This window comes from Pteropus medius, unplaced genomic scaffold (genome assembly GCF_902729225.1).
Source record: "Pteropus medius unplaced genomic scaffold, Ma_sr-lr_union100, whole genome shotgun sequence".
In the NCBI taxonomy this organism is placed as follows: Eukaryota; Metazoa; Chordata; class Mammalia; order Chiroptera; family Pteropodidae; genus Pteropus; species Pteropus medius.
This window is the reverse complement of record NW_024342644.1, coordinates 6454788-6473787: the sequence shown is the minus strand read 5'-3', so window position 1 is coordinate 6473787 and position 19000 is coordinate 6454788. Positions and strand designations below refer to the sequence as shown.

At 36.2% G+C, this 19000-nt stretch overlaps 1 protein-coding gene across 3 annotated transcripts in view; it reads right to left on the bottom strand.

Moving 5' to 3' along the window:
* The window catches only part of SLC35F4 (solute carrier family 35 member F4), a 167432-nt gene that overhangs the window by 112272 nt on the left and 36160 nt on the right, over positions 1–19000 (bottom strand). The window lies entirely within an intron of this gene.

The following is a 19000-nucleotide window of genomic DNA, read 5'->3' as shown; positions in this document are numbered from 1 at the left end:
CGTATATCCTATTAGTTATCATTGAGATAAGGGCTTTTCTTATAATTCATGACCAAGATGCCCAGAAAAAATAAAATAAAATCAAGCATTCTGAGGGGTGAGAAAAAAGGCAAGGGCAGGACTTAACCTCTTGGGTTATTTTTTTTTTTCAATTTTATGGCTATCTCATCCTTGGGAACTCTCCAAGCACCCCAAGCTGTGCAGTGAAGGTATCTCTTGTGCAGGGTAGGGCCAGTGGGAAGGGGGTTTGCAGATACATGACTTGCAAGTGCTGTCAAGTGAAATCTCATAGGGGCCTTTCTCCATGACCAGCAAATAAACATGGGTCCTGATACATTTTGTAATTCAGTAAATGCTTAGAACTTTCAAGGCAACCTATTATTCCGTAAGTCACAGAATGGATTAATAAAATATGGTCGTTTTGTCTTTCTTGGTGCATTTAAAACCATGGAAAGTCCTGATACTCAAAACTCTTTATTTCATCCTGCACAATCGGAGGATAGGATTTCTTCACTTCAAATTTCTTATTGTGAAATACAGAGGCACTAATATTTCACATGCTCAAAACTTTACTGGCCAATTTTTAAATTTCAAATCAGGCTTTCCCCTATAGATTATTCCATGTCTTCACAGGTTATTCCATGTCTCAAAATTAATTCCAGTGTTATTTCATGGCCACTGATTGTTTTTATAGCATAGAGTCTTTGAGAGAATACAGGTTTACCTCATATTGTTCTAATGACTTTTCTCCTAGCTTTAATATCTCCAAGTCTATTAAGTCAGATTTTTTTCCTGGTTCTGCACTTATGAATTGTAAATTTACCTGACTGGAAATCTCATCGCACCAGCTTCACCTCCATTTATGTTTATACCCCATCGTTTCATTTAATAACTCTGGAAACTAATTTATAATGTGCAGTCCAAAATTCCTCTGCCTTCCATGAGTAGGGCTGAAAATATTCCTCCTAGCTGACAAACCACTTCAGACCAAAGGTACTATGAAGCTGTAATGGAATTGCACAAATACTGCAGTAATCTGCATGAAGAAACTAGGGTGATATTTCCTATCGACATGGAAAATAAAGCTAAAGTTTAGCTCCACATACATAAAATCTGCTACCCACTGTTTTCCTCAAGTTATAGGTTGTCACTTTATAAAGTTGTGCAATATATTTAATCGTGTAATTATGTTTTCCTAGATGTATCTGTGCTTCACAGTATCTTCTCATAATTAACTTCACTTTGCATAGCATGTGTTATCTTTGGCTTTATAATCCTTTTTTGAATCCCTGGCTATCCCTGTGTGCCTCCATATATAATTACATAGAGAAATAGGAAAACCTATCTGTGAAGCAACACCAAAGAAATACACTCAAAGCTTATACAATATGCTGTACTGCATGTGCTTTTAGCCACTTTTTTTTTACTGTCAGGAAGTGAAATGCCATGAACAGCGACTTAGCAAGAAGGGAGACATTTTCCTCAAATTTTCTTTTTCAAATAATGGAAGTAAATGTATACCTTCCAGAACTCATCTTCCCTGAGAACTGAAGGAGAAAAATCATAACAAGTACAACATTGTTCAAGGTCAAATTCAGGGAATAAAAAATATAGTGAAACCAGACTCTTTGCTGCGTCCCTAAAGAAAATTGTCTTCCTTGATGACAATTATGCGTGTTAAACATTGTATATAACTCACCAACTCTACAAGTTATCACTGGAGCCATCTTATGGATGAGGCAACAAGCATCATCCTGTTAAGTTCTTACAGTTAGTACAGGACGAAGCCAGTAAAGTATGAGATGAAGCCGGAATTCATGTCCAGATCTGTCTGTCATTAAGGCTTGTGCTTTTCCTTTCTACCACAGTTAAGGGACATCTTTTATTAGGAAAGCCAGCCAGCATATTTGGCTATAACTTTTTCACCATAGATGCTGGTTACTCAACTTTAAACAACAGCCCGTGTAAAGAATAGCCTTTTTTAAAAAATAGAAATTATGACAAAATAGAGTCTAGAGAAGCAACCTAAAATCAATCTAAAATCTAACAACCTAACATGACCTGAAATGTGAAACTAATTAATAGTCCCTTAATGGTTTGTGGCAATTGCTAGTTAGTTTAAGATAGTTTGAAAGCCGACTGAATAGTCACTACCAGGCTTTACCCAGGATCTCTAACAGAGTTTCTCAGAAGCCAGTACCAACTGTAGACCCTGAAAATTGGTATGCATTAGTCACAGAAACTGTGTGTTAAATTCATGCCACCAGTAAAAATATCTTCCACGACTCATCTTCCATAAGGGTTAAAGAAGGAAAATAATAAAAAGTACAACAGAGTTCAGAAGTCAAAGTAATCCAATACATCTTGAGAATCTCTGAGAGGCCATCCATGTATTGAAGAGTAATACAAGCAACAAATGCTGTTCATCATTACCCTCAGTTATCAAGGAAAATTTAACCATACACATCATCAGCAGAGTAACCAGTAAAACATTTTAAATGTAATCAAAATGATCAATTTATGTAAATCAATTACATTTACCCAAATGATCACAAGTAGTTTAAATGTTTTCATGGTGGAAAAATTAGGCCTCAGTTACTTGGAGTATTATTCTACATGAAATATCTCTGTGATGATGCTAGACATCACAATTTAACCTAGATGGCAGCTACAGTATCACACTGACTCCTGGCCAAGGCAACACTCTCCACTCCTTGAGGCAAGATGATCTGGCCAATTGGCTGTGCAGCTCTCTTGCTTGCTTTCCCTGACCACGAAATGAGGCAATAGATGAGAAATTGCTTTTTTTTAAAGCACTCAACAAAATCAAGTTATATGACTTACAAAAAAAAAATAGGTACTAGCATTTGGAAAGCAGGAAAGGGGATCCTCCAGAGGCCCTACCTCATCTTACTGTATAACTTCCCAAATCCTAACAGAACACAAACAATTAATAGCGAAAGGAGTATACTTTAGTATATGTGTTCTTTCTATTCGATGCCCATTTTTTAAACTTCGTTTTTTCCTTTTCTTCTTTACTGTAGCCATGACCATATCATCAGATCTGTGGGTCCATTTGGTTCATTTTAATTCACCTTTGTGCTCAAATTTCCTTTAGATTTCTCATTTCATCATCATTCTGGACTTGAAACAAAAAGGCCTCTTTGGGTATTTTTTAAAAGTGTTATGACTGTAGTATCCTTTAAATAATACATAAATAAAACTACTCAAGCATATATACTTCAAGTGCCCAGATAAAACATACTTCTGAAAAAAATGACCTTTTAAGGATTCAACTGTCATACATATTGGCATCGAAGATTAACGAAAAGACCAGAAATCTTGAAGATGTTAGTGGAGTTCAGAGGATTGGGTTTTGAATTTCTGTTCCACCACTTACTAGCTATATATTATTAAACAATTTACATTATTTTTGGAAATCAAACTTTCTTCATCTGTTAATTAGAGATGACATGGACTCCTTGACTCAAAGGGTTGTTCTGAGGATTTAAATGAGTCGATGTATGTTTATCACTGATCTTGGCACTATGTAATTGCTCAATGTTAGTTGCAAATATTTTCATTAAATACAATCATAGCCATCCCTAGTCAGTGCTTTTGTATAGAAACAACTTAAAATATTTACCACATGTGGATCAATGGAAAAATAGATAAATTTTAGCAGACTTTCATGTTTTATCTGTGGCTATCATGTGTGTGCTCAGTCCTCAAGTTTCTCTTAGGTCTAAATCTAAAAAAAGCTTAAAAGACTTCATTCATTTAGAAAGCATTCACTGAGGCCCTTGTGTGTGTAAAGAAAAAAAAATGATTCAAGAGCTTATTCCCACTGTGCTTATTCTCAATGACCCAAATGACTACAGTGAAATCATCGGAATTGCTGGCCAACACTACACATTCAAATTGTTTAACCAATCTGGCCATATGGTGACCCAATATATAAAAAAAAAAAATCCCAAATCAGCCATGACACAGCATTATAAATTCAGTCAGAAACATCAGCTACAGGAAAGTCACCCAGAAATACAATGGACTAGAAGCCTCTAGATGGAAAAGACCAAATCTTACTTCTTTGATTAAAAAAACAAAAACAAAAACAAAAAACCAGGAAATATGAGGTTGATTTTTAAACTGAATTGAATAAATAAAAATGGTATATAAATTATAGTATAAAATATTTCTACAATAAACCTAATAATATAAAATTAAGCATTTTTAATTTAAAAATCAAAATATTTAACTTTCATTTCTACAGAGTAAGAACTCTCTACCCTTGGATTGTAGGTTGTCATTTCTGGTAAGTAGTCACTATTTGTTATTTTCATCAGGTTCATGAACTTTTGCTTGATCACCTCAGCTATGGAATAAACTGCTACTAATTCTGCTCTATAAATTTTAATTTTTATACAACTTTTTTACAGTTAAAGTTAGAAAGGATTAGACATCAGGTAGGTTGGAGATAATGCATTTCTATCTATGCAACTTGTTTCAAATTGACAACAATAGTACACGTGAAAACTCATATGAACAAAAGCATTAGGAACAGAGTAAGTAATGGAAGGAACTTCTCAGGTAGCAACAAAACACAACAAAACTGAATTTTGATTCTTGCTCCAAATTTTTGTTTTTCAAATTTTTATGTAATGTTATTCTAAAGCTTTATGTGTGCAGAATAAAACAACCAGACACAGCTGGCTCCTGGCCATAGCAGATGGAAGGAAACCAATGAAGCAGTTAAGCATCAGACTGAGGGGGCTCTCTCTCTATCCTCTCTCTCTCTCTCTCTCTCTCTCTCTCTCTCTCTCTCTCTCTCTCTCTCATACACACACACACGACTCAATAAATATTTTCTGATATTGATGAAGTACTCAGTTTCACAGGAATCTCAGATGATAGGTGACACAATTATATTATTTACAGCTTTATAAACACTGACCAAGTGAATGTGCTCTTGCTACTTTCTCAGTTAAAATACAGAAGCACATTCATTTGCACTTGCACACGCACGGATCACCTCAAACCTCCTAATTTCCTGACTCTTTTCTGCATAGAAAGTCTTCAGAACCATGCCCAAATTTGCACACAAAATACCTTGGTATAACCTCCCAGAGACTGCGAAGATTCATGAAACTGCTTTTAAAAGGCACCCTCAGTAAGAGATTGTCAGCCTGACATTTACAGGATCTGTGACCCTTAGCCAGAGCCCAGCAGTCCAGTGCTCTGTCACGTGTGCTAGAGGAGGGCAGACAGTCGTTGCCTGCCGAGCAACTTGTAGGTGGAACTCATTCATGCTCCCTCTGCCCCAGGTAATCTATAATTCTGTTTTTAGTATTTAATGTAGGCAAGCCAGCAAGACTCCTGGGAAGTGGCATAGAACAAGATAGGACATATGGGTCAAAAGGCAAAAGGAATTTTAGAATGTCTTGTTCCCCACCTTGCACATTAAAATATATTATTACTGACTAGCTGCAGGTTCTTTCGCTAGTCACCTAACTCTTTTAGACTTGTTTTCTTATCTGCAACATGATAAAACTGAAACTCTAAGGTACCTTCCAACTCAAACATTCTATGAGGAGTAGCTATGAAGTATTCCATGCCTGTAAAACTTGTGTAAAACTATTTTTAAGAAGAGCGTACAATGAAAAACACAGTAAAAATGCACAGAAAAGACAAGGTGCTTTATTAAAATAAAAGCCAAGCGTGAAAAAAAATACCCAAGGCCCGAACTTAACATGTTAAACAGAAGTACTGGTCTCATTTTGCCATTCCCCCAAAGTAGTATCATACGTCCTTGCCATATCCTGATAAGGTATGTAATGTACTGCCCCACACATTAACCTTGTGACTTGGCCACGTGACTCACAATGGTCAGTGGGATATTAGTGAAAGTCATTGAAGCAGAGACTTAGATGTGTTTCTGGATTTGGGTTGTCCTCCTGAGCTTCTGCCATTGCTATAGAGAAAATATACCATAGGTGGTCACTGCCCATTCAGCCTGAACCCCAGAAGAGACCCAGGGAGCTGTCACAAATCACATCTACAGTCTGAAGGCCAGCCGAGCCCCGGTGGACACCACAAACCCATGAGTAAGAAAAAAAGTATTTTTCTTGTAGCTTCTGAGATTCTGAGGTTGTTATAGAGCATCATTACAAGAAGAGTTACTTATAAACTCTGCAAGGAAGTAACATGGAGAATAAAGAAAATGCCTAGAGAATCTGAGAAGATAAACATTTATATAAGTATCAAAGAACCTGGAATGAAATATACTCGACATGGTCACAAGTGTGTGTCAAAATGACAGTGATGTTGATATGAAAACTGCACACAAATTACAACAGACACTTCTACACAGAATTTAAAATGAATGCAATTAATGACCACAAATGGTTAGTTTGGTAACAAAATTAGACCTTCATTACCATTATTGAGAAAGAGGTAAAATTCTGGAAAATTTTAAAGTTCCTGAAACTTCATTTAGAACATTGGTTTTCACAAACTACATACAGTCTTTTCATATTGTACTCAGCCTGGGGATGCTGCAAATGTTTACCACTATAAGCCATGGGCTGTCACCCATACATTTGTTTTTGGGGGTTGTTTTTTATTTTTTGCAGATAGACTTTTATTTTTTAATTTTTAAAAATTGAGATGTAATCAACATATAACATTGTGTAAGTTTAAGGTAAGCAACGTATTGCTTTGATACATTTTGATACAATGTGATTGCCACCAAAGTTTAGCTAACACCTCTATCACACCACATAATTATTCTTTCTTTTCCTGTGAGAACAATTAAGATCTAGTCTCTTAGCAACTTTGAAGTTTATAATACAGTATCATTGACTGTATTCACTCTGCTGTACATTAGATCTCCAGAACTTATTTACCTACTTGTTGCAAACAACATCTCCCCAATTCTCTCATCTCCCAGACCATGGTAATCACCATTCTATTCTCTGTTATGAGTCCAGTGATTTTAGATTCCACATTTGTACAGTATTTGTCTTTTTCTGTGACATCTTACTTAGCTTGGTGACCTCAGGGTCTATCCATTTTGTCACAAAGGACAGGATTTCCTTCTTTCTCATGGCTGAATAATATTCCATTGCATAAGTATATTAGCTTCTTTATTCATTCATCTGTTGACAGACACTTAGATTGTTCCCATATCTTGGCTATTGTGATTAATGTTGCAATAACATAGGAGTGCAGATATTTCTTTGAGATACTGATTTCAATTCCTTCAGATATGTAACCAGGAGTGGGGTTGCTGGATCATTTGGTAATTCTAGTTTTAATTTGTTGAGAAACTGCCATTCTGATCTCCACAATAGCTATACCATTTTATATTCCCATCAACAGTATATAAGTTCCCCTTTCTCTACATCCTTGCCAGTATTTGTCTTTTTGATAATAGCCATCCTAACAGATGTGAGGTAATATTTTGTTGAGGTTTTGATTTGCATTTCTCTGATGATTAGTGAAATTCAGCATCTTTTCATGTACCTGTTGGCCATTTGTATGTCTTCTTTGGAAAATGTCTGTTCATGTCCTCTGCTCATTTTTTAATTAGGTTACTTGTTTTTGTTTTGGGGGTTTGTTTTTGTTTTTTGCTATTGAGTTGTATAAGTTCTTTATACATATATGGTATATTATATATAAAACATGTTTTCACATATTTTGTATATTTATACAAAATACATATATACATATATAGTATATTAACCCTTTATTAGATATATGGTTTGTGAATATTTTCTCCCATTCTGTAGGTTATCTTTTCAATTGACAGCTGCATTTTTTTAAGCCTAATATTAACTAGAACAATGGAATGACATAATCTCTACAAAAAAGTTGACAGTGCCTTATAGCTTGGTCATTAAAAATAAAGATGCCATCTTATTATTGCAAAATCAGAGAAATTTTGACATTACAAAGGACATGAAAATATTGTGTCCCAAAGATGCACCAATTACATCTCCTAATTTGTAATTATTTCAACACAATAGACTAGCCTAATGTAAAAGTTATATTTAATAAATTATAACTATTACAATCTCAAAAGAAGAAAAAAGTAGCACACTCTTCATTCCAGAGAGCTTCAAAGACTTTATTTAATAGAGTATCATGATCTCCATTTCTTCAAAGATAGGTAGAAAATAGAAATGTGAAATGATTTTCTTAAAGCCACACAGAGTAATATATTATTATGCTAGAGATTTAATGATTTATGAATGTTTCCTGAGTGTGTCATTAGAATCTTGAAAATATATGGTACTACTGGACTATATAGGGAAAATGTTTCTTTCTTAAAAATCAAAATTCCCATGTTGCAAAAAATAATTTTGTATACAGCAATATTCAGTGTTTTCATTTCCAAAGCAAACATTGAAAAAATAAAACTACACTTGGCTTCGCGGAGAATTTCTACTAATAACTATTGTTCAACAATTTGGAAAAATATGACATTATTTCATTGCCTGATAATAAGCTTAGCAGAACAAAGAATAAATAACCCTATGCTATTGTTTTTCAGCTTCAGAAAATTACATATGCTTTTACTAATTGATAATTTTATGCACTTAAAATCTACAAACACTCATAAAAAATTAATAGTCTCGTAAATAATATAAGCATATCTTTAAAAGACATAGAAGATAGATTATTGGCACTTTATAAAATTAACCATAGAAGACTACTATGTCCCACTTCAAAGATTTACCTACATTTCTAGGGAGGCTCAGGAACAATTCTGGGACTGTGCTTATGTATAAATTCTTAGGATTTGTAAGGGCAGAAAACCAGCAAAAGTTACATCCTTATCTATTCTCTCTCTCTCTCTATCTCTCACACACGCGCGCTTGCGCACACACAGACACATCATACATAGCAACTAAGATCACCCATGAATTGATTTTTTTTAAAGTAAGGGCTCCACTACATGTTTTTTTCTTCTTCATATAGAGGAAATACCTTACCCTTCCCCTGGTTCTCTGTGGGTGGAGAAGCAGAAACCTCACCAGAATTCATGGAAGAATGACAAACGTGTGGAGGAGATTCCAGTGAGTGGGGTCACATGTAGTTAACTAATACTAGAAAGAGAAGTGCAGACATTGTAAGTCACAAGATGACAATGGAGACCAAACAATAGAGCACCCAATGGTTTGGGGCTTTATTAGAAACAGCTTTCCTGCCTCTACAAAAAGGAATTTTTCTTATGCACATTCTCTGATCCTGAAGAAGAGGAGTGACAAATGGGAATGGTAAATTTGGGGTGAATGGAAAGAGCATGATCCGCTCAGCTCACTCTTCTTCCTCTGGAGAGAGTGCTTGTTCACAATTTCTCCCCCGCTTCTCCAGCCTAGAGCCTCGCCTGGGGGAATTCTGCTCCAGCCAGGTGCTACCTGGGCGGTAGGGCAGTTCTGCCTAACTCAGGGGTTCAGCTGTTAGCAACGTACATGGCCAGCAGAGCCAAAGCCATCACCTTCCTTCTGGCTTCTGGCAGTAAACAGGTGATATCTGGTCCCTATCTCTATGCTTTTATATCTCAACTTGTTCAGAAACCAAGCTTCTTTGAGTACCAATTTTAAGCTAGTTTTGTTTCGATGGTGCCGAAGCAAAGTTCTATCTATACTGCTCCCAGAAATAGACTTTTATCCATTGCTGATTGATTTGCAAAAAGAGTCATTGTTTTTAATTTAAAGTATTATGCCAAAAGGAAACTACATAGCCACTGTGGAAGGAAAATGAATACCATTTGTCAAAGATTAACACCAAAAACATACACAGCACTTAGTATATGCCAGGCATCACTATAAGTGTTTTATAAATATCAACTCATTGAATTCTCACAACAGTCCTGTGAGGTAGATATTATTATCACTGTCATTTTTTGATAAGAAAACTGAGGCAAGGAAAGATGAGGAAATTTGCTCCAAGTCAGACAATCAGTGAGGGGCAAATTGGGATTTGTCTCAGGTCTCCTGGCTCCTCTGACCCACCCCAAATGTAGAAAGTGACCATAACAACAACAGCAGTGAAAAGAAATTACTGCTCTCACAGTATGAATATGAAAATGAAATGCAAAGCACAATGACCAACGGATTAACAAAAATCCACACCTAAAAATTCTATCTTGTTGCCCAAAAAATAGCTGTTAAAAATCAGTCAATAATAACATTTCAAAATTTAGAAATGAAAATGAAATACAAAAAATAATGACCAATTGATTTATGAAAATCGGCTCTGGAAAATCCTATTTTCTTCATACAAGAAATAACTGTTGATGATAAGTCAATAATAAAAGCTTCATTTTAAGATTAATTACAATGAAAGACTCTGAAGGGAAAGAGTGTATTAATTCGATTTTGCTAGCTATGTCCTAGGCAAAAATCTACAGAGATTGAAAAGACCTAAATCACTACGTTCTCCCACTACGTTCTTCAATGCCCTAATCGGTAGTGATTTTTACTCCTCATCCTCTCTTTCTCCACAGGAACCTACTTTTAGTGATTAATGTGGTCAGCTGGAAGTGAATCAAAGTTCTTGGCTTTTCTACTTTAGCTTCACCTTAGCACTAACATTGTTATCTATAAGGTCAAGGATTCAATGGGCTATTCCTTTCATAAATTATGCATGAAGATAGACAGTGTTAAGCCTCCCTCACCCCATTTCCTTTGTTCCCTGGTCATACAGTTACTATACATTTCCCAGGCTCCCTTGCAGTTAGGTGGAGTCACATGACTGACTCTGACCAATAGAATGTGAGTAGAAGTGATTCGGGGCACCTTCAGTGATCCTGACTACCTTCTCTTTGTCTGTCTGTGGCTAGAGGAAGTCAACCTATAGACCTAGAAGAAACTAAAGCCCCACAATAGAAGGTATCTGAGTCTTTGAATGACTGTGAGAAGAAGACCCACCCCACCAAAGCCCACATTGGACTGTGATGTGAAGTGAGAAATAACCTTTTATTGTCTTAATTCACTTTGATTTTGAGATAGTTTATAACAGCAGTTAGTTTATCCCCATTAATAAAATACATTAAAACAAATGCTTAACTCTTACTGGTATTTGAAAATTGTTGCTCTGTGTATTCCTTAAAATTATCACTCCTGGGAAAATACTGATGTAGGTGACACTGCCCCTACCTACATAGCTTAGTCAATCCACAGAAAATATGCTTCCAGATGCTGACAAAAATAATCAAAGGCTGCATCACACCAAGTCATCTTCTAGTTAACTCTGCTCTGGGACTTACTGGTTTTTCTCTTTCTGCTACTCCTTCATTGTAACTGGCACATCTAATAAGTAGTACTCTAGGGATTTAATCACAAAAACTTGCTTTTTCACCATTGTCTCTTTAACTCAGTCAGGTTCTTCTCTTAATCCTGACTTTTATAGTTATGCTTAGATTTTTTAAAATCTGCTGTCATTTTAAATCATAATTGCAATCCCAACTCACTATTTAAAAGTGTTAAATTGGTATAGTAATTAACATATCAATCGTCATTCAAAGTCCAGACTTCTCCCTAATACAAGCCCCTCCCTAATTCTGGGACAGCAGCCTGCCACTCAAGGGTCTGGTTAATATCGTTTGTATTAAATTCTTCCTCCCCCATTTACCCACAGCAGCTTCTGATCCAGCATTGTAGCTGCAAGGGAGAAAAAGTAAAAGGACAGGAAATTTTCTACTTGACAAGTACTATAGTAAGATAGCACTGTTCTTTCTGATTTTGATGTACCTTTATAGCAGACATTTTCTATTGTGAGTACCTTTATGAGTCCTCTGGAGACTCCCTTCTGGGTCCCTCTGACTGCAGCTCATTAATATATTTCATGTGGCTGTCCACTCCCAAACTCCATCAGTCACGTCCCCTATGCCTACCTCCCACTGCACTTCCTACCCCCCCACCAATGTACACATCACAGGCTTTTACTGCCATGTTCTCCTCATACTGGCTGAATCCTATTAGAATTATTCCAGGCCATTGGTTCCACATCTGGTCCATAGGATCCACATTCCATCACAGGGTAGTGATTATTCAGAGGTGGCAGCAGTTTATCATCCCATTCCTCTGGCTCCTTTGATATCCCAGAGCAGATAGGGGATTGGGTGATAGATATCAGTCTACCAAGCCTCTCTACACCCAGGGGGTCACATTTAAGCTTTCTGGTTAGTGTGGTGGAAGTCCCCTCCTCAGGTTAGAGATGAGGGAGTGAGCACCTCCATACTTCTGCCCTTTGCTTAGCTTATGTGGAATCACAATGTAGCTTCCTCTCTTTTTTTTTTTTTTTTTTTTTGAAATCTTCCTCACTAAATTGTTTTAATTTTGAGTCTCAATTCATCTATCCTTGACATAGGTAAGGGGCTCAATGAGTCATGTAAATGGTTTTTAGACTTCTCTTTCTTAATTTTGCATAGGTTTAACATTCCTTTCAGAGTGGACCTTCTATTTATCTTGGTACTTCAGCTGAAATGTCACAATTCTGTTTCCCCAGTTAAATCAAGGTCTTTCTTGTGAGCCAGTATTCTAGTTAACGAATGTTTTAGGCTCCTGACACCTAATCCAACATGTCTGTACTGTAATGTGGCTTGAATATTATTTCTCATGTGTAGTGATTACTCTATTTAGTGGGTCAACAGCTATTCCACTTCTATTTCCTTTAGGCATACCATTTAATTTTCTTTCAACCACCCCTACTGGGGGCTTTGTCAGTCTTTATTTTCATTCTTTCATATTCATAGAGTAGCAATCTGGTTGGAAATAAAGGCTAGGAGACAATTCCTAAAGTTTTGATTGCTCAATTTTTACTCAGATTATAGGATGTAGATCAATTAAAAAACCCCAAAGTGCTCTAAAGTGCTTTTCTTCACATTTGACACAAGATGAGAAAGTTTCACTTGTCCATATTTAAGTTATATATTTGTTTACTTGCTTATTGTATGTTACTCTCCACACCCCACCCTCACTCCATTAGCATCTCTTTTCCATGACAGCAGAAAGCTTACGCGCTAGGTTGATAACTATTAACTATTGCCAGTGTTTATGACTGTGACAGGAAAGGTAATCTAAACCAGTGTTTCCCAAACTTCAGGGTGCATAAAAATTACCTAGGCATGATTCTAACTCAGTAGGCCTGTCTGAGGTAAGGCCAGAGAGGCTGCTTTTCTAACAAGTACCTTCGTGATGCTGATGGTCTGTAGACGATCACACTTTGAAAAATATTTATTGAATGAATTTTACTGTTTGCTTGTTTATTTGTTTACAATAGTTTAGGGATGGTGATGGAGATTATAGGGCAGGGAGCTTCTCAAAATTGTGCCTTGCCACCATCACTGAATGTCCCTAATTTTAGTCTGTGCTCTCACTTTTCCAAACATCATCACCTGATTTCTCTCATTGGGGTTCATGTGAGCCCATCCTTCCTGAAGCAGTCTCTGAGTGCTCAACAGTTCTAAGATTGTTTGTAGTAAGCAGTTTTTCCAATTGAAAAACAACAGCTGTCTTTGACCTTTGTTGGTGACTATTTATGGTCTAGATAGTATTTCAGAGAACACCATATAAAAGGGCTAGACCTCAGCTTGGAGTTAAGGACTTTGAATTGCACAAATCTCTGCAGGGCTCAAAGAAAAAGGCTCATTCCACTCCATATAGAAGTGAAAGTGATCATTCAAACTATGTTGGAAGGTTTGGCCTCATCTTACTTTTTAACTACTCTAAGGCAGATGGATCCTTTGCATAAGTTTGTATAGTATTAGGCAATTCTAATACTATAAGGTGATAAACTGACTTATTAAGAGAAACTTCTGTCTCAAATCCCAGTTTTGGAGACAATAAACAAAACAGATATATCCCAGAAAACTCTTGACTTCAAAGCAGAGGGCACTCTGGGTAGCAGAGGCCTCTGGCAGAGCTAAGCTGAAAAGGGAACTCGATGAAGTTTGATTTGGGATCTGAAATTACAACTGAAGCAGCAGCTTCTCCAAATTCAAGTTTGTATTATTTATCACTTCAGTTGGGTAATTTTTCCTTATTTCCCACCATAACTGAACACTGTAGCTTAGAAAGGTAGGGGAAGGTGGAGTGGAAAGAGCAAAGATTTCAGTGTGTGGTTCACTTTCAGATTCTCTACCTACTAGTTGTGTGACTTGGGGCAAGTTACATAATCTTTCTGAGCCCGAAATGCTTCATCTTTAGAATAAGGGTAAGAATAGTAATGTTGCAAGGTCACTATGAGAATTGAATAAAATATATACCAAGAGACATAATGTAATGGCATTTAAGAGGTACTAAGCAAATATCTCTCCCTACCTCTTCAAGGACCACCACAGGTACGGAAGACACATGGTATCCTGTAGGCACCTTAGGCAGTAATTCTTTTTTTAATTTTTAAAGCGCTTTCACAGCTATTTTCTTACTTTGCTTTTCTAGAGAAAAAGGGGTGGGGGAGAGGAAGATGTAAAGAAATGAAATACCAAAAAAAGGGAACTATGAAAGAAGCACAGGACATTGCAAAACAAAGCTTACAGTTTCATCAAACATAAAAATGTGGTATGTGACCTGTCAGAGGCTTTCACAAGATAGGTGGAGGGCAATTGACAGCAAGTTAGTCTGCTATAAATGTTCTCTAGTTAAAATAATAATAAGGCAAGCATTTGAGTTTATCGTGAATTTGACCCAGAAATTAATTTTTAAGAAGAAATAAGTTTTGCTATTCCAGTCGCCTGCAAGTGGAATAACAGTGGCACTTGGCCTTGAGAAGCATTGATGCTACCCTATTAAAACTTCCTAAATACAGCCTCTGTGATATAATGTTTGCAGGACCCTTTTACATGTCAAGATCCAAAACAAGTACAAATCTGCAGTACAGGTAGAATTGGGGTCTTGCTGGAGCCCAAACTGTACACTTCTCCCTGACTCCACCTTTTTGGGGTCCACTTATATGGAGGCACTAGGCGTCTTCCAAAATATAAGTCAGACTAAAGGAAGAATCAGCACCCTCCCTCTCTCTAGACAACAAGTCTCTTCACATCTGCAGATCTGCAAAGACCTCACCTGAGGCACATAATAAGGCTCATCCATCTCAAGAGCTTTCTCACTTCCCCTTACAGCCTCCATACTAGGTTGCATTACAGACCCAGGAAAGAAATAGAGTCCCTGACCTAATAGGAATGACATATGCTCATAGGACCTGCCAATGTGTCTAAGCAGGAATTTGGAGAAAGGAGAATATATGAGAATGGATCTTTGAGATTTTGGACTAGGAGACAGAAAATATAGCTGGGATGGAGAAGAATTTACTGATATAAGAAATTTTTCCTATGATTTAGGAGCTTAATATTTTGGCAAAATCACCTGAGACTGGCCCCAAAATATGCCTGAAATATCTTCTTGAAAATTGAACATGACAATGGCCTACAGTAAATGAGGTAGACATATTGTCCAAGCAGAGTATTGAGGTAGGATTCAGAAGGCCCGGAGAGATGAGAATATTAGAATGAATTTAAGTGAGGTTGGAGAACTCACCACTTGAATGTATTCTCCAGAAATGCCCAAAGACTTACTAAGAAACAATGTCTCTGTAGGTAAAAACTGACAGTAATAGATACCACATGGAACTGGGCTCTTGACTTTAACATCGCTATATCTATGGTGGTGACGTGATTTGGGGATGGCAGAGGCCAAATGGTGGCACTTAGTCATCAGAGATGAAGTGAAAATAATTACTCTCATGGCATCGGGGCTGGAGTGGCAATCAAGGGGCTGTCTCCAATAACTAGAATACATGGGTGTGGAACCAACAGGTGGAAGTAGAATTGGGCTCTGTTACCATTCCTGTCAGTAACCTACTTGCTGAATGTGTGTTTCTTCCCTCCACAACTTTATCATCTGCTTGAGAACCTCCTGGTTCACAGAAAAGGGGAAGCTTCTACCAGAAGATGCAGTGTGGACCAGAAGCTATGACAACCAGCGTGGACCAGAAGCTCTGACATGGGCTCCTCATTCCAGTACACTAGTAGCCAAAGAAAGGATCACTGTGAAGGTGGGAGTTATTGACCCTGATTATGATCGATAAAAATCTAGGATTGCTGCTATACAATAGGGGTGAGAGAGGAGTGTCTGGAAACCAGGGAATTCTCTGGGGTATTTCTGTGTCCTATGATTACATTAAATGGAAAATCTCAGCAACTATGGTCCACAGATGATAAAAATAAAAGCAAAAATAGACAAAGGCCGGGATCTCTAAGAGATAAAGATCTGGGTCATTGACCAGGCAAGCAACTTAAACCTGCTTAAACACTGTTTAAGCATGAATGAACTCTCGAATGGGTTAGCAAGTGGTACCATGATAAATATCTATCACAGCCTCAGAACCAAATGCAAAGTGAGGACTGGAGTTTGTTGAAATAACCCTGACTTTTTTTTTATACCTTTCATAGGTTTGCAGCAATTTTGCTGATAACCTCATAAGATTTTTACCAAAAACCTATAGCAAGCATCATGTTTAATGGCAAAACTTTAGAAACATTCCCTTTAAATTCAGTTTCAAAAGAATGATCCTTGCTATTAAGACAGCTAATTAATATTCTAAGGACATCCTAGCCAATACATTGTCAAGAAAAATATTGAAAGAAGTAAGAATTAGAAAAGAAGAAATAAAATTGCCCTTTATTGTACGTGATATGATTGTCAATATAGGAAATCCAAGAAAATTTGTGAATAAATTACTAGAACCGAAAAAAAGATTGGCCAAGTCGTGAAATACAAGATCCACATTCTAAAATCAATAATATTCCTTTATACCCATAATATTGGATTAGAAAATAAAATTTAAAAAAAATTTATTCACAATGAATTATGTAAAGATATGTTATATGGAGAAAATTATAAAAACATTATGGGGAAATTTAAAATACATGAATACAAAAACAAAATTTTAATAAAATACATGAATAGATAAAGATAATGCTCAAGGATGGGGAGAATCTTCTAATTAATCCATAAATCGAATACAGTTCCAATGAAAATGTCAACAAAGTTGTTCATGAAATTTGCTAAGTTGATTCTACAGTTTATATGGAAGAGCAAAAAGCCAAGAATAGCATAGACGATTTTGAACAACAAGATAGGAGAACTAACCCTACCAAATATCAAGGCTTCTTATAAACCTATAATAATTAAGACTGTGTGGTGTTGGTAAGGGGATTAGCAAATTGTCCAACAGAACAGAAGCCTCAGAAATAGACCCCTGCCTATATGAAAACCTGATACCAGGAAAGGTGGAAATGCAAATAACTTACAGAATATATAGATAAACAATTCAAAAACATACTGGGATAACTTATTGTCCATGTAGGCAAAATAATAAACATGGAGGCCTAGATCACATCATAAACAAAATTAATTCCAGGTATATTAAAGACCTACACATGAAAAACAAATCTTGAAACATTTAGAAGAAAATTTGGAATTTTTGACCTTTCTCTAGCAAAAGATTTCTGTAACCCCTCCCCCTACCACACACAAAGAAATCATAAAAAAAGATTAACATGGTGTTCAGCCTATATTGTAGACTTCTGTCAATATATGCTTATTATAATTAATGATTACATGCATCTTCACACCATTAGTGCTACTTCGTTCTAAATAAATTAAGATAATCAAGAGTAGGCTGAAGAGGTTTTAGGGCAGCACCTGAAGGCAAAATGTGATAGTGGGTAAGTAAAAGAAAAATGATATACTTCATGTAAGAGTTGGGATTCTTCATAGCACAGAAAGCAAGCCATGAGGGAGAGAATGCAAGGTATGTTTCTCACCAATGATCTGAGATGACTCAACAGTAATTAATGTTTTATTCTGAACTTAAATTAATGGTTCTCTTCAGAGTACCTATAACATAGCAGCCTAAATTACTTCATATTTTTCCCCCCTTTTAAAAGTATTTACCAAGTGAGTGAATAAAAAGGAGAGGAAACTTCCTTTTTGGTAACATATAAAACTTCTTGAGTTTTAGAATAAAAAATGAGTAAGCCCCTGAGGATGGTATTTTTAGTGTCAGATCTCATGACAAGGTACTGACTTCCATAAGGATTACCAGTCTCACAAATTTAAGTAGATTAAATTAATTAAATTCTTGGCAAAGATATAAATCTAAAATAGAGAAAGGACTAGAATTTCTTATATAGTTAACATCTTGGAAATGTGCGTTAACAAAAAGAGAAAGTTTGCTATCCTATAAAGCTTATAAAACAACTTATTCTTGAATGTTACCTAATTTTTTTCAGCTTGATTTACAATATCAGTTATTAGTCTTATTTCGTTTTTCATACATTTCTTATTCCATATTTTTAGGACTTAATTTGTATTTTTAGGATTTTATTCACTCATAATTGCCATTGTTGCTTGATATGTCATATAACTTGTGCCTCTTTATAAAAACAAATCAAAGGCTAAAGCATTGCTATTTCAGCCACACTTTCAGTCACACATCCAACTTCTTCCCAGGCTTTCAGATTTTTGTGCTAGGATATCAAATTATACTAAAATCCAGACTCTAATGGTGGTTCTTTTAGCAAATAATGGTTATAACAGTGTAGAAATTCATTTTACAGCTGTCTTCTACTGGGCAAAAGCAAATTTTAAGTAACCAATAGGATTCTAGTGGTAAGGTAAAGGGTGTGCTCATGAACCATATTAACTGCAACACCAGTTAACAAGGACATTTTGTAAAACTAAAGCAAGACCTTAAAGGGCCTGGAGCAACAAACTCAGCAGGGAAGTTCATTTAATAACTTGTCTATTCAAGTAAAGTTTATCTGTGGACAGCCACGAGCATCTTCAGTGTAAATTCTTTGTCTTCCGCCAGGGCTGGGGAAGGTTGGTTAGATCAAATATTCTGTTCTACTACAATATTAGAAAATAAATTTGCAGAAATGGACTTTCAGAAAGCCTAAAGTCTGGTTCTGCTCTCAGTATCCTGG